Raw genomic sequence first — 18,550 nt, forward strand, 5'->3', positions numbered from 1 at the left:
AAATGTGCCATATGTTTGTTTGTTTTTTTCTTAAACTAAAATTTTGCTTGGAAATTGTAAGGAATTTTTGTAATACAATCTAACTGGGACATTATAAAGAATTCAAAAATAAGAAATTGGAATAAGTAGTGTAGAATCACACTGACAACAAAAATTATAGTGAATTGTTTCCTAGTGATGAGTTCTGAATATGACAATCTTGTTTCCATTTGTGATTCAATAGATCCTAAGACTAAGTAATTACTAAGAGATGATTGTGAGGTAACTTTGTAAACATCTTTTTTTTTTTAAAATTTTTATTTATTTATGATAGTCACAGAGAGAGAGAGAGAGAGAGAGAGAGAGAGGCAGAGACACAGGCAGAGGGAGAAGCAGGCTCCATGCACCGGGAGCCCGATGTGGGATTCAATCCCGGGTCTCCAGGATCGCACCCTGGGCCAAAGGCAGGCGCCAAACCGCTGCGCCACCCAGGGATCCCCTGTAAACATCTTTTTAAATGATTTTCCTCAGGCTAATACTAGAGCAAGTGTAGTTGTACTTGCAGGAAAAGATAACAATATATTTGTTAGTATGCACAAATAATTTTTAATTAGAAGAAAAATTATTAAATTGATACTATTTTAAAATATTTCAGTATTGCTTTTACAAAATTAGTTTTTTGATAAATGCTTGTCTTCAGTCATAGCATATTGGGTGCACTAAACCACCTGTCAGATTTATTTCCTAAATACTTGTTTTCCTCCCTAGGAAGGACTTCAGTTCATGATTATTGAACAAATACAGAAGAATTATCTAATAAATATGGACTTCTAGGGTCCTATTAGATTATTATCTGAATTGACCTCATGATTGAGTCCAAATTGAGTTGCTGATTTTCTAACCCGTAGTTCAGTTTTCTTTTCCTGCAAAGACAGTCAGAGCCCTTTGTATTTGTATCTTGACATTTTCATTGCATTTTTAAAAAATAGAGAATTCTCCATTTTCTTTATGTCACTGAACAAAAGGAAATTCGTAATTAAAATTAAAGCCAAAAGTGGCGTGGCTAAAAAAGTGCTTATTTTCCAAAAATGAAACAAATGAGCAAAAGATCCCAACAGTTTGGTAACTATCTACGGTCTGAGACATTGACACAAGTAGCTCTTCCCTGAGATATGCTCCCAGTCCCCCCAACCCAATCTTCAGTGACTGTATGAACCTGTGGAGGCCAAGTAGAAGTGGGAATGAGGATATTTTATTTGAAGAGCAAATTAAGTAGGTCTAAACAGTGAAGCAGTGCTCTGAGGAATTGGTGAAGGCTTTTGCATGAAGAAGCAGCAAGGAAAAAATATGAAATGCATAAAAACTCTGCACAGCAGTTTTAAAGCTTTGATAAAATATAAAATGTCTTTAACCCCTTTGCTGTTCTTGCAAACGCCTGCAATTCAAGAATTTTATTATTCTGGGGCTAACGTAGTTTAAACCTCAATAACTGAATGTTTCCTTTGGGATACCTTCAGGCAAACTATATATTGATTTTCTCAGAATGCACTGTATTTTTCATTAGTACCAAGGTTTGGTGGATATCTAGTCATTTGTTCACCAAATTCCTCTGAAAATTAAAATGGACTATTCCATTTTGGCTGTGGAGTCTTCAGAGCATGGGCATTAATTTTTTTTTCTGTTGGACACTACCAGGATATGCTATTATGACATTCATCTTGTCCAGGGCATATGATACCAAATCACCTTTTGACGTGGTCTACCATTTTCCTCTAAATACTTTCTCCTCTTTGCTTCTTGGGTTTGATGGCACATTTGACGTTGCCAAGATCAAAATATTTTTCTGATTTATTTAGGTTTTATAAAGTCACAGATTTGCCTACATAATGCAAGTAAAATAAGATCTTGTCTGATCATCCTTTTATGTGAATTGTCTAGGAAATTTAGTTCTTTAAAAGGCAAATCCGTTTGAATTGGCTCAATATTCATTTTTTCTTCTACTGGTGGAAACTTTGTCTATGATATAGGTAATATGATTTCACAGTTGGAAGTAGAATTTCTAAAGTCATTTTGGTGTACCTTCAGTCTTACCCATTATGAACCACTTCTGTTTTCCTGAGGAGATCCCCAGTCTTTCTTAAAGACTACGCTCATCAAGCCAGATGTGTATGTATGAGGTCTGTATTAAAGATACTAATTTTGTCTTATACCTCTTGGTACCCAGCACAGTTTTGACTCTACTGACCACCCCCAAATATATGTAGCTTGAATAGTTGAGACCTGTGTTTGGTGTATGTGTAAATCATATATGCCAGTGAGTGAGAAAACTAAGCCTCCTGAATTCATGTATCAGCATGGATTTGTGGTTATTATTTAATTTTCATGATAACTTCCTGAAGTAGGTGCATATGACAAACGGTTTTGCAGATGAGGAAACTGGTAAAATTGTGTGCTCTGGACTGATTGTAAATTCGTAATGATTCTAGAACTGAAGTGTATTTTTTGGAAATGTCAAGCATCAGCTATGACAGGAATAATTTAAGGAGCCTAGGAAAGGCTCAACGTAGACAGATACTTGCTGTTTCATGTTTACTATAATGTATCCTCAATTTTGAATTTTTAGTTTCAAAATTTTGGAATTTTGAATGCCTTCTATGAGTAGATCACTCTTTTTTTTTTAAAAAAATATTTTATTTATTATTCATGAGAGACACAGAGAGAAAGAGGCAGAAACATAGGGAGAGGGAGAAGCAGGCCCCCTGTAGGGAGCTGGATGTGGGACTCGATTCCAGGACCCCGGGATTACGACCTGAGCCAAATCACACTCAACCACTGAGCCACCCAGGTGCTCTGAGTAGATCACTCTTCTAGGCATGGAGGATTCAAGGGTGAATTCTACAGCAAAGGCCCTTGTTTTTATAGCATTTACATCCAATCAGGGAGAAGGCGAGAGAGCACTAAAAGAAACAAATGAATCAGGTAATTTCAGGTAGTGGATGATGTTTTTAAGATAGTGAGACAGGGTGGCAGAGAGGGGCTGGAGGAAGGCAGAGTCGGGCAGGGACTAATGAGAGCTACTTTTAGTGGGCTGATCCTTCACTGAGGAAGTGAAATTTGTGTTTAGCCTTGAATGATGGAAAGAGGCTAGCTGTGTGGAGATCTGGAAGCAGGGAAAACAGGAGGAATGACTCCACTGTGGTAATGAGCTTGGTGTGTGTGGGCAACAGGAAGAAGGCAAGTGTGGCCAGAGAATAGGGTGCGAGGTGACAGCATCATTAGCATGAGATGGGGTCCTTTATCCTTGCTTAATCAAATTCATGATTTGCCTATAACAATGTAACTTCAGAGTTCAGAATATAAAACTTTTAGGTCAAGATCAGTGTTCGCTTATATTACAAGATTTTGGATCAAATATCCTTTTAAAAGAATTCATGTGCAAAAAGATATAAAATTCAACCTAACGGTACAGGAAAAAATCCATTTAATGAAGTATTGAGCACTTCTGTGTATCAGACACCAGGTGTATGAATAACATCAGAGGTAGGTGTATGAATAAGACATAACCCTGCCATTAAGGAAGTTCCTGAGAGGTAAAATGCAGGTTAAAATGATTACCTATTGGGGCACCTGCATGGTTCAGAGGGTTAAGTGTCTGCCTTCAGCTCAGGTCATGATCCCAGGGTCTTGGGGTGGAGCCTGCATCCCCATTGGGGCTCCCTGCTTAGTGGGGAGCCGACTTCTCCCTCTGCCTGCCCTTCTGCCTACCTGTGCACTCTCTGTCAAATAAATAAATAAAATCTTAAAAAAAAAGTACCTATTACCTATCAGTTATATGAAAAATCAACCAAACTCAGAAGTTATCCTGTGCCTGAAACTGCACTTTAAGTATGTTCTTATAAAATTACAGCTAGCCTTTCTTGTCCAGTGTCCATTGTGTTTGATTGACATTAAGTTTTTTTTTTTAAGATTTTTATTTTATTCATGAGAGACACAGAGAGAGAGGCAGAGACATAGGCAGAGGGAGAAGCAGGCTCCCTGTGGGGGAGCCCAATACAAAACTCCATCCCAGGACCCCAGGATCATGACCAGCGCCGAAGGCAGATGCTCAACACTGAGATACCCAGGTGCCCCAAAATTACGTTTAAATTTAAGCAAAATAAATTATACATTGTGGGTGCTTACTAACTAGTCATTTATTAGTTTTATTAACAACACCTGAGAGATTAATATGTTCAATTTGTATCAACAATTACTACATCTGTGCTGTAATCAGAATAAGGTAATGTAGAATTTTTTTTATAATGTAGAATTTTTAATCCATATCTTAAAACTGTGTCTACATATTCTGTCAGTTGCAATGGCATATGTTTTGTTTTCTAAATCCAATTGCAATTATTCTAAATTTTCATCTGAATTTCTAAAACTAATTAGTTTTGGGACAATGTGGGTTGAAACATTACAACAGAGCCCCTTATTTTTTCTCATCTTTATTACTTAAAAAAACAGAAGGAATAAATTCCCATTAAAAAGAAAACAAGTATTACAGAAATTTATAAAAAGTCAAAATCCCAATAAACTGCTCCTTCTCTTCTCTAATTCCAAACTGCAGGGGGTCATCATAAGTAGTGCATGTCTTATAAATTTTTTTTAATTTAAAAATGTCTACAGCACACAGCTCCATCATATATTGAGCAAAATGTCTCTTGGGGAATGTATATTATTGCTAGATCTTCAGTGTTAGAAACAATGTTGCAATGAATAGGATATTTGCACACTTAACATTTATGTAGCTGTAGGAACTGGTTATAAAAAGTCAATGCCTAGAAGTGGAATGAATGGTTGGAACAAAGGGTATATGCATTTGAAAATTAGACTTTATAAAATTGTCCTACAAAATGGTTGTGCTTACATTACCATTACCCATCAACCATGGATGCATGTGAGATCCCATACTTGGACATGGTATACTTATACAATCAGGAATGAAAAATAATAGTATTTGAGTATGAAAGGATATTTTTTAGAAAAATTATATTAAACTTCTAAAATTCTATTATCAAGCTCAGAACTACAAAACTGTTGTACTTTTTTAAACTTTATTATCAGTCAGTGCCTCAGGTTGGTGTCTGTTTGCTCCTAAGTTTAGATTTTTTTTTACAGAGATAAAAGTATTTCTGCAATAAGCAAATAAACTTGATTGCAAAGGTTTGCTGCCTATCGTTTGTATTTGCATACTCCGTTAGCACCTACTACTGTGTCTCTGTGAGGTATTTTTATGTGGTATTACTACCCAATATAAGAGATATCAAGCAGGCACTTCCTTGAATTTTTATAATTGGAATAATTCCAATATAGCCTTTTAACCTTAAGGACCCAGGTGAAAAATCTTTCCCTTGGTCATAATTCTTTTTTTTTTTTTTCCAGAAACTCCAGCTTCTATTTCATTTCCCTAATCACTAGAAATGTTGAATTAATCAAACATGCAAATCAGTATTTCAAACTCAGCAAATTAGAATCAAATTTCAACTAATTTTTTTAAAATTTCAACTAATTTTAAAATAAATTTGCTTACTGAGGAATGCTCTAAAAATGAGTATGTATCACTCTTGTGTCATATTAAGAAAATGCGTTAAACAAAAATAACTATAAAATTTTAAATTAAGCAGTTTTAAAATTAAGGGGCCCTATTTATAGAGAATTTAAAAGAGCTAGCTCTTTTTAAATTATTTTCAAGGAAGATGGAAAGGATAAATAAGGATTTATTAAATGACTTTATGACCTCAAATCAACATTTATTGAGCTCTGCATACATGGTACTATGTTAAGTATTATTGAATTCAAGAATAAGTGATACCTATCCCCCACAACTCAAGGAGCTCACACTTCAGTCAAAAGATAGACTTTGGTCTCTTTTTTGTGTTGATAACAGTTAATATTTTTCTGCAGTTTTCTTAGTAAGATAAAAAGTTATGAAGTTGATTGGATCAATGCTTAGATGTAGACAAACTAGTTAGGACATTCCTGTCTTATACTTTGTTTCCAGTGGAAGCCTTCTGTTGAGGTGGTCAGAATCAAGAAGCTTTTCTTTCAGGGTAGGATGAAGTCCAGACTAACACATTGCTCACTGAATAATTATTTTTTGGATTTAGATACTTCTGATTATAAGGAGATTGCATTCAGTGCTGAGAAAAAGCATAGGCATGGAGATTATGCATATTCTAGTGAATCATCAGAAGATTGAGTGGATACCTATGAAATTTGGGGCTTATGATTTAGAATCTTTTGTTGTTAAAACAGGTATATTTATCCTCACCTACTTACGAAACTGAGGATTGGTTTAAAAATAAAAACAAAAATAGGTCTCCAAAATTAATGCTCTTGAGAGAAACTTGAGCCCTTCAACTACTTCAGTGATATCACAGAGAGCAAGCTTTTGTGAGTTAAACATATTTTATATCCTAATAGCATATAGAAACAATAAGGTGAACTAGAACTTTCTCTAGAAACAGTTTGCCTCTATAGGAATGTCCCCTGAGTGCTCATTAATGATGCACACGTAGACATACCACACCAATTATACTTTTTTTCTCAGCCTGACCCTAAAATTAAACCATTAGAATGAAACCATTAAAGAAATAAATATTTGTTTAGTCACAATGAAAGAACAGATGAATTCAAGTCCAATTTGTGGTTCATTTCAAGGTACTGAAACTAGAAACTAAATATTTTAAGGCATATGTGTCAGAACTTGGTAAAAATTACATTTTCTTTACTAACATGGTTTATTTCCATGGTGAACTTGAAGTTATATCTATGAACTTAAATTCAAATTAACCTATACTATTATTTTAAATAGTTCTTTCTGTGCTTACAAAGTTACAGAAGGTGTTTGGCTCTTGATTTCTTCCAGGATGCTGAATTACAACCTGATTGTCTGAGACAGTTATGTGTCTGAAAGAAACAAGCTTTTTTTCCTGGACAGGTTACGACAACTCACTAAAGCAGTGGTTCTCCAATGTTTTACATTAAAATCACCTAAGGAGCTTGTTAAGAATTCAGATTGCCAGGCCTCTTACTCTAAGATTCTGATTTAGTAGGTCAGGGGTGAAGTTCAGAAATCTTTATTTTTCTCAGCCACTCCTTTTCATTCTGATTTAAGAGGTTGATCCATGCCTTGCATTTTAAGAGTACTGAGGCCAAAATCTAAAATAGATTTAGTGAATTATTTGCAATAAAAAATAAACATTTTCATTGCTTTTCACTGTTTCTCCCATCAACCTCTTTGCCCTCAAATTCACAATTAAGTAGTAAATCTGGTCTCTTGTCTTTTCCACGTAAAATACTACTTTTTTTCATTTTATATTCCTCTAGAAAAGTTTGTGCAGGCACAACTGGTAGTCTTTATGAATAGAGTGGAGCTTTGCAGATTACATTTTGCTTATAAATGTTTTCTTGCTCAATTTTAATACCTTTATGAGAAACTGATGACTGATAAATAACTGTATTAATAACCCTGCTTTATCAAGAACTGGTTTTCAAAATGGAATTTTTAAGTGGCAGGAGATTATTATTTTTATAGGGGCTCTGTGATTTGGTAGACAAGCCATCTTGGCTCTTGGCTCTTCCCTTTTGAGTGTCTTTGAAGAATTGTAGTTGTCTGTTTCCTCTTTAGTCCAAAAATGATTTTGAAAATTAAACATTTATTGGTCACAGCATAAATACCAATTGAGTTTCTACTCTATAAGAAGCACTATTCTAGGCCTTAGGGATACCACTGTGAGTAAAATAGAACTGTCCCTTGTCCTTGTGAAACTTTCAGGCTAATTTATGGCCTGAAATAATTGGTCGCTTTATGAGGTTACTTGGATTATCAAAGTGAACTTGAAGTTGAAAGAAATAGCATGGTTGGGACGCTTGGGTGGCTCAGCGGTTGAGCATCTGCCTTGGGTTCAGAGCATGATCCCAGGGTCCTGGGATCGAGTCCCATATCGGGTTCCCTGTAGGGAGCCTGCTTCTCCCTCTGCCTATGTCTCTGCCTCTCTCTCTCTGTGTATCATGAATAAATAAATAAAATCTTAAAAAAAAATAAAATAGGAAGACTAAAATGCATCATCTTTTAAGGCCCTTCTAGCTCTAAAATTCTTCAGCAACCATGTTTTTTTTTTTTTTTTTTTTTTCTTTTTTAAGATTTTCTTTATTGCCTGGTGTGGCACTCAATCCCTGCATCTGGGAATCACGCTCTGAACCCAAGGCAGACGCTCAACCGCTGAACCACCCAGGCTTCCCTATTCTTCCTATTTTAAAGAGGACATAACTGAGATTAAGGGAGGTCAAGACTTTTCCCAAAGTCATAGAGTTTGATAGTGATACAGACCTTGAATTTAGCTCTGATTAAAATGTTAGGATTTTAGTGATAGACCTTAGAGATTATCTGTTGAACTCCTCATATTAAAATTAAAGGTACTAACCCAGGTCCCAATGCTCCATGGGTACTTTGTGACACAGGATCTATAGTTGGGCATTCTCTATGCCAGAGAATTAAAAAAAAAAGATTTTATTTATTTATTCATGAGAGACACACACAGAGAGAGAGAGAGGCAGAGACACAGCAGAGGGAGAAGCAGGCTCCATGCAGGGAGCCCGATGCCAGACTTGATCCTGGACCCTGGGATCATGCCCTGAGTCAAAGGCAGATGCTCAACCACTGAGCCCCTGACGGGTCCCCCAAATAGTGCTCTTGACCTTATACCTTGGTGTTGACTCTGAATTCACAATATATTACCTGTCTTAGGGTTAGAATGTTTGGCTCAAATTATTATTCACTTCTTTTTTAAAAAAATATTTTATTTATTTATTTGAGGGACAGGGAGCAGGAACAGGGGGGAGGGGTAAAAGGAGAGGGAGAAGCAGATTCCCCACTGAGCAGGGAGCCTGATGAAGGACTTGATCCCAAAATCCTGGAATGGTGACCTGAGCCGTAGAGGCTTAACTGACTGAGCCACCCAGGCACTCTATTAATCACATCTTAAAAAATAAATTTTAAATTTTAGAGTAAGTATGAATTTATGGAACAATTATGAAAATAGTACGGAGATTTCCCATATACTGCACTCAATTCCCTCTATTTTTAACATCTTACATTCGTATGGTACACTTATTGAAGTTAACGCATCAATACTGATACCTTATTATTAACTGAAGTCTATTTTTTATTTAAATTTCCTTAGTTTTTAACCTTATACCCTTTTTTTCTGTCCCAGGACATCATCTAGGATCCCATATTAAATTTAGTCTTCATGTTTCTTTAGGCTCCCCTTTGTTATGACAGTTTTTCATACTTTTCTTGTTTTTGAGAACTTTAACACCTTTGAGAAGTACTAGTCAGGTATTTTGTAGACTGTTCCTCAATTGGAATTGGTCTGATGTTTTTCTTGAGATTAAACCGTAGTTATGGGTATTGGGAAGGAGGACCACAAAATAAAGTATCCTATTCATCATATCATATCAAAGTAATGTACTATCAGCCTGACTTATCACTGTTGACATTGACGTTAACTGACAACCTGACTAGGGTTAAAATTAACCATAGAGTTAATTCCCCTCCTCCCCGTTTCATAGCGTACCACTTGCAAGAAGAGTCACTATGTGCATGCCACACTTAAGGGGTGAGGAATATGCTCCACCTCTTTGAGGGTGGAGTATCTACATAAATTATTTGGAATTTTTCTGCATGGGAGATTTATCTATGATCCCCCATTTATTTATTCAATAATTTATATCAGTATGGAGTTATAATTCAATAGTACTTTATTTTGTTGCTCACGTTTTTTCCAGCATTAGCCATTGGGAGCTTTTTCATTTGACTCCTATGTCCCTTTGACATACTCCCATCAGTGTGTGTGTGTGTGTGTGTGTGTGTGTGTGTGTGTGTCTGTGTGTGTGTATGTATATCTGTGTGTAATATTTTCTTTTTTTTAATTTTTTTAAATTTTTATTTATTTATGATAGTCACACAGAGAGAGAGAGAGAGGCAGAGACACAGGCAGAGGGAGAAGCAGGCTCCATGCACCGGGAGCCCGACGTGGGACTTGATCCCAGGTGTCCAGGATCGTGCCCCGGGCCAAAGGCAGGCTCCAAACCGCTGCGCCACCCAGGGATCCCAATATTTTCTTACATTCTGGCACTACAAGATGCTTCAGCCTCATTTATTTCCTGCCTGACTTCTAGAATCAGCCATTTCTCCAAGGAACTTTGGTTCCTTTTATTGGAAACAGCTCTGGGATGTCTTTGCTTTTAGAACCTCTCAGCTGAAAAAGTAAGAAGATATATGTGTATATGCTAACCTTTGAATATAAACATATCTATAAATATTTCTATGCATATATCCATTCGTATATATTTTATTTTATTTTTTTCCCATTCATATATATTTTAAACAGAAATTTACGCTGATATCTTTAATGTTAATCCATTAGCACATGGATCATTCTAGCCGTCTCTCTGTTTACCTGTATGTAATCTCCCACTTCAAGAGTGAGAAACCTGACTTCTGCCATTTACCATCCATTTGTTTAATTTTCCAATTTTAGTATACATGTGTAATAGTTTAGAGGCACCTGGGTGGGTCAGTGGTTGAGCGTCTGCCTTTGCCTCAGGTCATGTCCCTGGGGTTCTGGGATTGAGTCCCGCAGGGAGCCTGCTTCTCCCTCTGCTTATGTCTCTGCCTCTCCCTGTGTCTCTTATGAATAAATAAATAAAATCTTTTAAAAAAATAGTTTCAATAACTTTATGAACTACAGCACAGTACTTAGGTACAGTTATAGACTTCACTCATTTTCCCATTACTTAGGTCAGCAACTTTTTTCTCCCATCCTCTTCAATGAGGTTGTTTCATACATTTGCAATCTGATTAGATAATTTTGTCACAGTCTGCATTCCTTCTGTGATTTTTTAACATTTGCATATATCAAGGTTCACTCTTTGTGCCTCAAAGTTCTGTGGGTTTTGACAAGTGCATATCATGTATTCACCATTTCAGTATCATATGAATAGTATCACCATCCTAAAAATGCCCCCTGTTCTTTACTTCATCAACTCTCTTCCGTGGCCCAAAACCCCTGGGAGCCACTGATTTCTTTCTCATCTCTGTATTTTGCCTTTTTCATAATGTCATATAAATGAAACCATACAGGCTATAGCCTTTTCAAACTGGCTTTTTTCACTTAGCAATATGCATTTCAGATTCATCCATCTTTGCATGACATTAATTAATTTTTAATCAAATAAGATACTAGAATATATTTATTTCACTATTTGTGATTTTAATTTGCTGCGATCATATACTAGCTGTACTAATAGAAGCAAAGAAAGAATATTGCTGGTAGAGGAGGTGAGTCACTCTTTTGAGGGAGGTAATGAAAAGCTTACTGGAGGAGAAGGAAAAAACATGGGTTAGGTCTTTTATTATAATAGTGTTCTTTGTAAAGACAATGTTAAACACCCACGCACATGCGTACACTGTCTCACCACCTTCACACACAAAAGGTAGATTCATTTTGTGTATGGATTTTCAGTATAGATGCATAAACTTTTGAAGTATTGTCAGTAAAGTTTTATATTTTTTACATAGTAATATTACTAAAATATTTTCATGTTCTCATGTACTTTTTTTTAAAGATTTTATTTATTTATTCATGAGAGACACAGAGAGAGAAAGGCAAAGACACAGGCAGAGGGAGAAGCAGGCTCCATGCAGGGAGCCTGATGTGGGACTCGATCCCGGGTCTCCAGGATCACGTCCTGAGCTGAAGGCGGTGCTAAACCACTGGGCCACTGGGGCTGCCCTCATGTACTTTTTAGAGCTATAATATTGCTAATGTTTTATGTTTATTTTTATGTTTATAAATTATGTCAAACTTTATTTTTCCATTATACTCCACACTGGAAAAATAATTATACATGCCGATTGTAGATAGTTAAGTAAATACAGAAAAGTATAAAAAAAGAAAAAAATTGTAATTCTGTTAACTGCAAAGGCAACTTTTTAGTGTATGTTCAGTCTTTAAATGGAATTTAGGATTTTGTACATTTTAATTTTTCTTTAACATTGCAGTATTCTTTTTTATTTAGAACTGTTCTTAAAACAGTTCTTGGCCTTTGGTAAATGTTTAGTAAGTATTAGTTATTGTTACATGATAAATGTCAGTGAGATATGTCTGGATGTTTCATTTGGATAGCCTCAGGTCTAATCCATCCATGAGCTACTTTTTAACCCCAAGTGCTTCAAAACCTTCCTAATTTACTGATAATATAAGAAATATATGATGTCATTATTGTAGCATTAAGGATATTTTAAGCTGATTAAAAAATTAGTTTTATTTTTTTATTTTTTGTTAAAGATTTTATTTATTGGGACGCCTGGGTGGCTCAGCAGTTGGATATCTACCTTCGGCTCAGGGCGTGATCCTGGGGTCTGGGGTCAAGTCCCACATTGGGCTCCTTGCAGGGAGCCTGCTTCTCCCTCTGCCTATGTCTCTGCCTCTCTCCATGTCTCTCATGAATAAATAACTAAAATATTTTTAATTAATTAATTTATTTGACAGAGAGCAAGCACAAGCAGGGGGGAGCAGCAGGCAGAGGGAGAAGGAGAAGCAGGCTCCTTGCTGAGCAGAAAGCCCAGTGGGGGCTCGATTCCCAGACCCTGGGATCATGACCTGAGCCAGAGGCAGATGCTTAAGTGACTGAGGCACCCAAGCACCCCTAAAATATTAGCTTGAAGTGATACTCTCAGAGGCATGGATTTGGAAGCTAGAAAATGTTTTCAGAAACCAGTCAAGAGAATATGGAAGGTATGTGTGAATCACCTGTCATGTCACCAAGCCCAACATTCTCACAGTCCGTAAACTTTCAGCAACCTCAAGTGAATACTTCACATTGTGACTTCATTAATGACTTGAAAAGTTTAGAATTCATTAAATAGGGGATACAGCCTTTCAATATAAATATGAAGTTGTATTACAAAGAAATTTTACATTCTCCAGAACTCACAATTTTCCCTTTTCTTTCTGACATGTTTGTTCTATCAATATAAGACAGATTTTTAAAAAAGATTTTATTTATTTATTCACGAGAGACATACAGAGAGAGAGGCAGAGACACAGGCAGAGGGAGAAGCAGGCTCCCTGCAGGGAGCCCGATGTAGGACTCGATCCCAGGACCCCGGGACCATGCCCTGAGCCGAAGGCAGATGCTCAACTGCTGAGGCACCCAGGTGTCCTGATACAAGACAAATTCTTGAACAGCATTGCCAGTGTCCATTAGTATCAAAATCTAAGAAGCCAGTTAGGACTTTAGCCATCAGAGAGTGAGAGCTTTAGGGCAGATGAAAGTATTTAAAAGATGCTTCCCAAGGCATCCCCAATAAGTCTCAGAATACCAGAGTAAGGATGAGCAAAATTCATCAGCACATTAATACCAACAAACACTATTTTGTGTCAACAGAGAAGAATGGCTATAAGTTAAATAATACTTGTAAATTATGATAAAAATAAACTATAACTTCCAAAACAAGCATCGAACAAAGCCCAAGTTGGTAACGTCTGATGGAATATACAAACTGTAGTATTTAGATTTGTGAATTTTGGAATATCAGAGCAGGATTTAGTCCCAGAGGTCAATCAGTTTGTTTTTCATTTGAAGAGGAGAAGATAGGGCCAGAGATGTTGCTTGACATTCGAGATCACGCAGCTAGTGGTAAAGCCTAGACTAGAAAGCTGATCAAAATGTATCTAGTATAAGCTCAGTGACTGAGGCTGTGAACTATAAAACATGCAAATGTTCATGCCACGTTTCCTGTCCTCAGAGAGACTGAAACCAAGTTTGATTTTTTTTAAGAAAGATTGTCTATCTATCTATCTATCTATCTATCTATCTATCTATCTATCTATCTATCTAAGAGAGAGTGTGCACACAAGCACACACCCAAGCAAATGAGGCAGAGGGAGAGGGAGAAACAGACTCCCCACTGAGCAGGGTGTCCAGCTGGAACCCAGGACCCTGGGATCACAACCTGAGCCGAAGGCAGACCCTCAACCACTGAGCCACCCAGGTGCCCTTCTCATGTTTGATCTTTATTGGGACAAACACATATGTTCATGGCAAGGTAGCAACTCATTCTCCAAAAATTGAAGGGAAGACAGATTTGGGGTAAAACAGTTATAAAATTATTTGTAGCCTCTTAATATAAAAAATGTTCTTTACAAAGACAGTTCTCTGTGAACTGTATATAGGAATAGAATTGAGTTAACCCACTAGTGTTGGAAATTGATGGATATACTTGGAATTTTGAGTGTTTGACATTATTTTTTCTTTTCCTCATGGATTTTTCTAACACAGTCCACCAAAAATCAATCTTCCAAATTGGAATTTTCAACTTGGCTCTTGCTTGAGAAATATAGTGATTTGTAGATATCTTAATGCTGGTTCATGGTCAGTGAATTTTTAAAGTGGGAATGTGGAAAGAAAGATCATTTGAAGATACACTTGAGAAAAGAGATCTTTGGTTTGTGAAAGGAAAATTCAGTTATTTATATATAATTCTTGCATATGAGAGAATTTTAAATATTCTGAAAATCACGGCTTTGGGGGGGATTCATTCATTCTTTCATTCACTTACAAATATTTGTTAAGGCTAAGTATTTTTCTAGATGCCAAGAACCTAGCAGTGAACAATACAGACATAAATATCTTCTCTCAGTAAGCTTACTTTAGTTGTGGTAGAAGACATAAAGCAAATAAAGAAGTTAAACATATAGTATTTCAGATGGTAACAAGTGCTATGGAGTGAAGAGGATCAGGGCTTTGGGGGTGGGATTGCCATTTTAACTAGAGCATGAGGGAAATCCTCACTGAGAAGATGAAATTTAAAAAAAAAATCAAAGGAGATGAAAAGGCAAGCTGTGTAGCTCTTGTAGGAAACAGCATCTCTGAAGGAAGAGTTTCAGGGAAAGGAACCAGCAAGTGCAAAGGTCCTGAGGTGAAGCATGTTTCAAGTGTTTGAGGAGGGTAGTGCAGCTGGAGTAATATGAGGGAAGAGTAGTAGGAGATAATGTCAGAGGGAAAACAGGAAGTCATGTATCATACTGGGCTTTGTAAGTTATTTGAGGACTTTGGCTTTTACTTTGATTGAGATAAGATATCATTGGAGGATTTTGAGCGGGAGAGTGATGTGGTCTGACATCAGACCTCTGTTTTTTTTTTTTTTTTTTAGATTTATTTATTTACTAGGGAGAGTGGGGGAGAGGGAGAGAGAGAATCACAAGCAGACTCCCTGCTGAGTGCAGAGCCCAACGCAGGGCTAGATCTCACAATTCTGAGATCATGACCTGAGCTGAAACCAAGAGTTGGACGCTCAACTGAGTGAGCCACCCAGGTGCCCCTGGCATATTTTAAAATAACACTATAGGTGGTATTTTGAGAACATTGTCTATTCTCTACTGGGGCAGAGATGTCAGGCCAGTTATGAGGCTATTGCAATAAGGTAAGAAGTGATCATGGCTTGAAGCAAACTGGTAGCAGCTCAGCGATGAAAAGTGGTTGGAGATCTAGGTAAGAGATTCAGGTAAGTAGAGCTGACCCATTTGCTAATGGATCAGTTGGGGGAATTGAGAAGAATACAGGAGCCCAGGATGACTCTAAGACTCTTCCATTGAACAGTTGTAAGGTTGGAGCTGCCATTTGTTGAGATGTGGGGCTTCTGGGAGGAGCAGTTTGGGGAGGTGGAAGAAAAGTTTGGATGTTAGGGTGATTAACTGTCTTTTGCTAGTATTGTGACTTGAGATCTATGGTGTGTGGCTCTGTGAAAAGTCAGTAATCCTAGAGACTTGAAACAAAATAACTTCCTATCAGTTTTGGCCAAACACCTATTAGAAGATTTTATTGTTTTTATTTATTTATTTATTGGTTTTATTTAGCAACTCATGAGTTAGGCAGCGTCCTATGTAGCAAGCAGAAGGGAGCTCCGGAAGATTTTATTTATTTTTTTAAAAAGATTTTTATTTATTTATGAGAGAGAGAGAGAGAGAGAGAGAGGCAGAGACACAGGCAGAGGGAGAAGCTGACTCCATGCAGGGAGGGAGCCTGACGTGGGACTCGATCCCGGGTCTCCAGGATCACACCCCGGGCTGCAGGCTGCACTAAACCCTAAACCACTGCACCACCGGGGCTGCCCAAGATTTTATTTTTTGATCTAGAAAATATAACAAATTATTTGGTAAGTATTTCTTTATAATATTTGAATTTACATTTAAATTGAGTGAGTGATACTTTATGCAAATCTAGGTCATCTTTTTTTACCCAGGATGCCAAGAAAAAATTTAAAATATACAATTGTTAATGGTAGGATAGGATAATAGAATCAATTAAATATTAATGGGTTTAATGACATTCATTTTTATTGTATGATTTAAAGCAAATCCCAGATAGTGTATCTTTTCACTCATAAATACTTCTGTAAAAATGTTTATGTCTGAAAAATATGTTTTATCCACTTACCTAGCTACAATTCCAATTCCAATATACATATACTATCACATTCAAGGCCTTATCTGTCTACGGGTAGGTATAAGAGATCCTTAAGGGAACTCTTAAGACTTGCTCTAAACAAAGTGACAAAATGTAACTTTATTTAATAAAAATTCTTTAGTGAGATTACACTACACATATTAAAATAAAACATTTCCTTTTTCTTATTCCATCTTGTGTGAAGTATTTGATTTTTCTAGGAATGCTTGTGTAAACATCTATTATATACCTCTTTAAGAAAATATAGCTACTGCACATCTATTTGAAATACAGCTCAGTCCATGTTGAGAATGCCTGAACCAAGAAGTTTCCTGGGAGCTTAAAAATATTGTAATTTTCTATTTAAGAGAACAAGAGATTTTAAATGATCAAAGAGAAGTTTCTAGATCAGTGATATTTTTAAAATATGTAAGTGGAAATAGACTTTTAGCCATTATAGGGCTTTGGGAATTAAGAAATTACCTAAAGCATATTTTGCATAATAGATTGATCAATACACATTTATCTTGCAACTGCCCCTAAATTCAGGTGCACATATTATCATCACACTTAGGGATCTATAGTAGAAATTTATTTCTACCAAGAATATCCCAAAAGATATTGAAAGGAGGGCATAGAATCCAGCTATTCTCAGACACTTCAAACTGATCTTTGTGGTACTTCAAGGGTTTATTTTGGAAAGGACATCATAGACTTGCAGGTGTGGAAGTGCCTGTAAGGGTTCATCTAGTTCATCATGTCATCCTAAGGATTATTAAAATTTCCAGATGCAAAACTAGTTATAATGGGTCGGTTTTCCAACCTGTGAACTCTGGAGAACTCTTCTAAAGACAGAATCTCCTTTTTCAAAGATATTAAAAATAGGGTTTCTCCTCATTTCACTTTTGCAGAGTCCCCGACCCTTGAAAGAGTTTAGAACTTAAACTTCAAATAATCTTCTCTTTGACAAGGTCTTTTGGTGTTCTTCAAATAATAGTCCTTTGTTTAAGGAAAATCAGACTTAAACTTACGTATTAAGTGATTAAAATAAAGCTCATTATTATGTTTTCCATGTTACTTCACCTCTGATCTCTCAACTTTGACCTCTACTTTTGATCCATTTCCAAAGTATTAAAATATAAGCACTATAAAGAACTATCCTTTATAATAGCACAATCACCAACATGGCCCTTGGCTATTTCTGATTATTCAGGCTTTGTTCTTCAGTTTTGAGACTACCTAGTATTTTTTTTGGTTCATTTCATATTAGTGGTTACCCAACTTCCTTTTTCAAGGACTTTTTCAATGTCCATCTTATTACTTCAAACAGTAAAATCATTAAAATATTCAAAAATTCTATTTTTGGCATCTATGCTTATAAAAGGAAGTGAAAAAATGAAAAAAATTTGTTAAGGTAGAGGATAATAGGTCAATATTCTTGAATATTGATGCTATGTCAACAATATGTAACTAATACATACCTATATATACATATGTAAATTGCTACAATGAATTAAAAATTAACTATGTTAAAATCTCTAAGTTAATGATATTGTAAAAGCTTATTTCATGGGTCATTTTGGGGATCTAAATCATTACTTTGAAAACTGATCAATAAATGTAAAAAATCAAGAAAGAAACATTCTATTTTTTAAATCTCGGAAATTTAAAAATACCTCCTATAATGTTAGGATATCTACCAAATGATACCTATCAAATATTAAGAAACTTCCTTTCCCTTCACCCCTAGCATTCCAGATTCATTTTATGTCTGTCACGATTGTAATATCACCTATGCTGGGATTCCAGAATTTCATAAGATCAATTTGGAACCTCTAGGGACTTAGTAAGTAATATTCTTTTCAGTGATGTACTTCAATTAAAAGTTAGCGGTGCGGGGATCCCTGGGTGGATCAGCGGTTTAGCGTCACCTTCAGCCCAGGGCCTGAACCTGGAGACCCGGGATGGAATCCCACACTGGGCCTCCTGCATGGGGCCTGCTTCTCCCTCT

Source organism: Canis lupus, chromosome 2 (genome assembly GCF_048164855.1).
Source record: "Canis lupus baileyi chromosome 2, mCanLup2.hap1, whole genome shotgun sequence".
In the NCBI taxonomy this organism is placed as follows: Eukaryota; Metazoa; Chordata; class Mammalia; order Carnivora; family Canidae; genus Canis; species Canis lupus.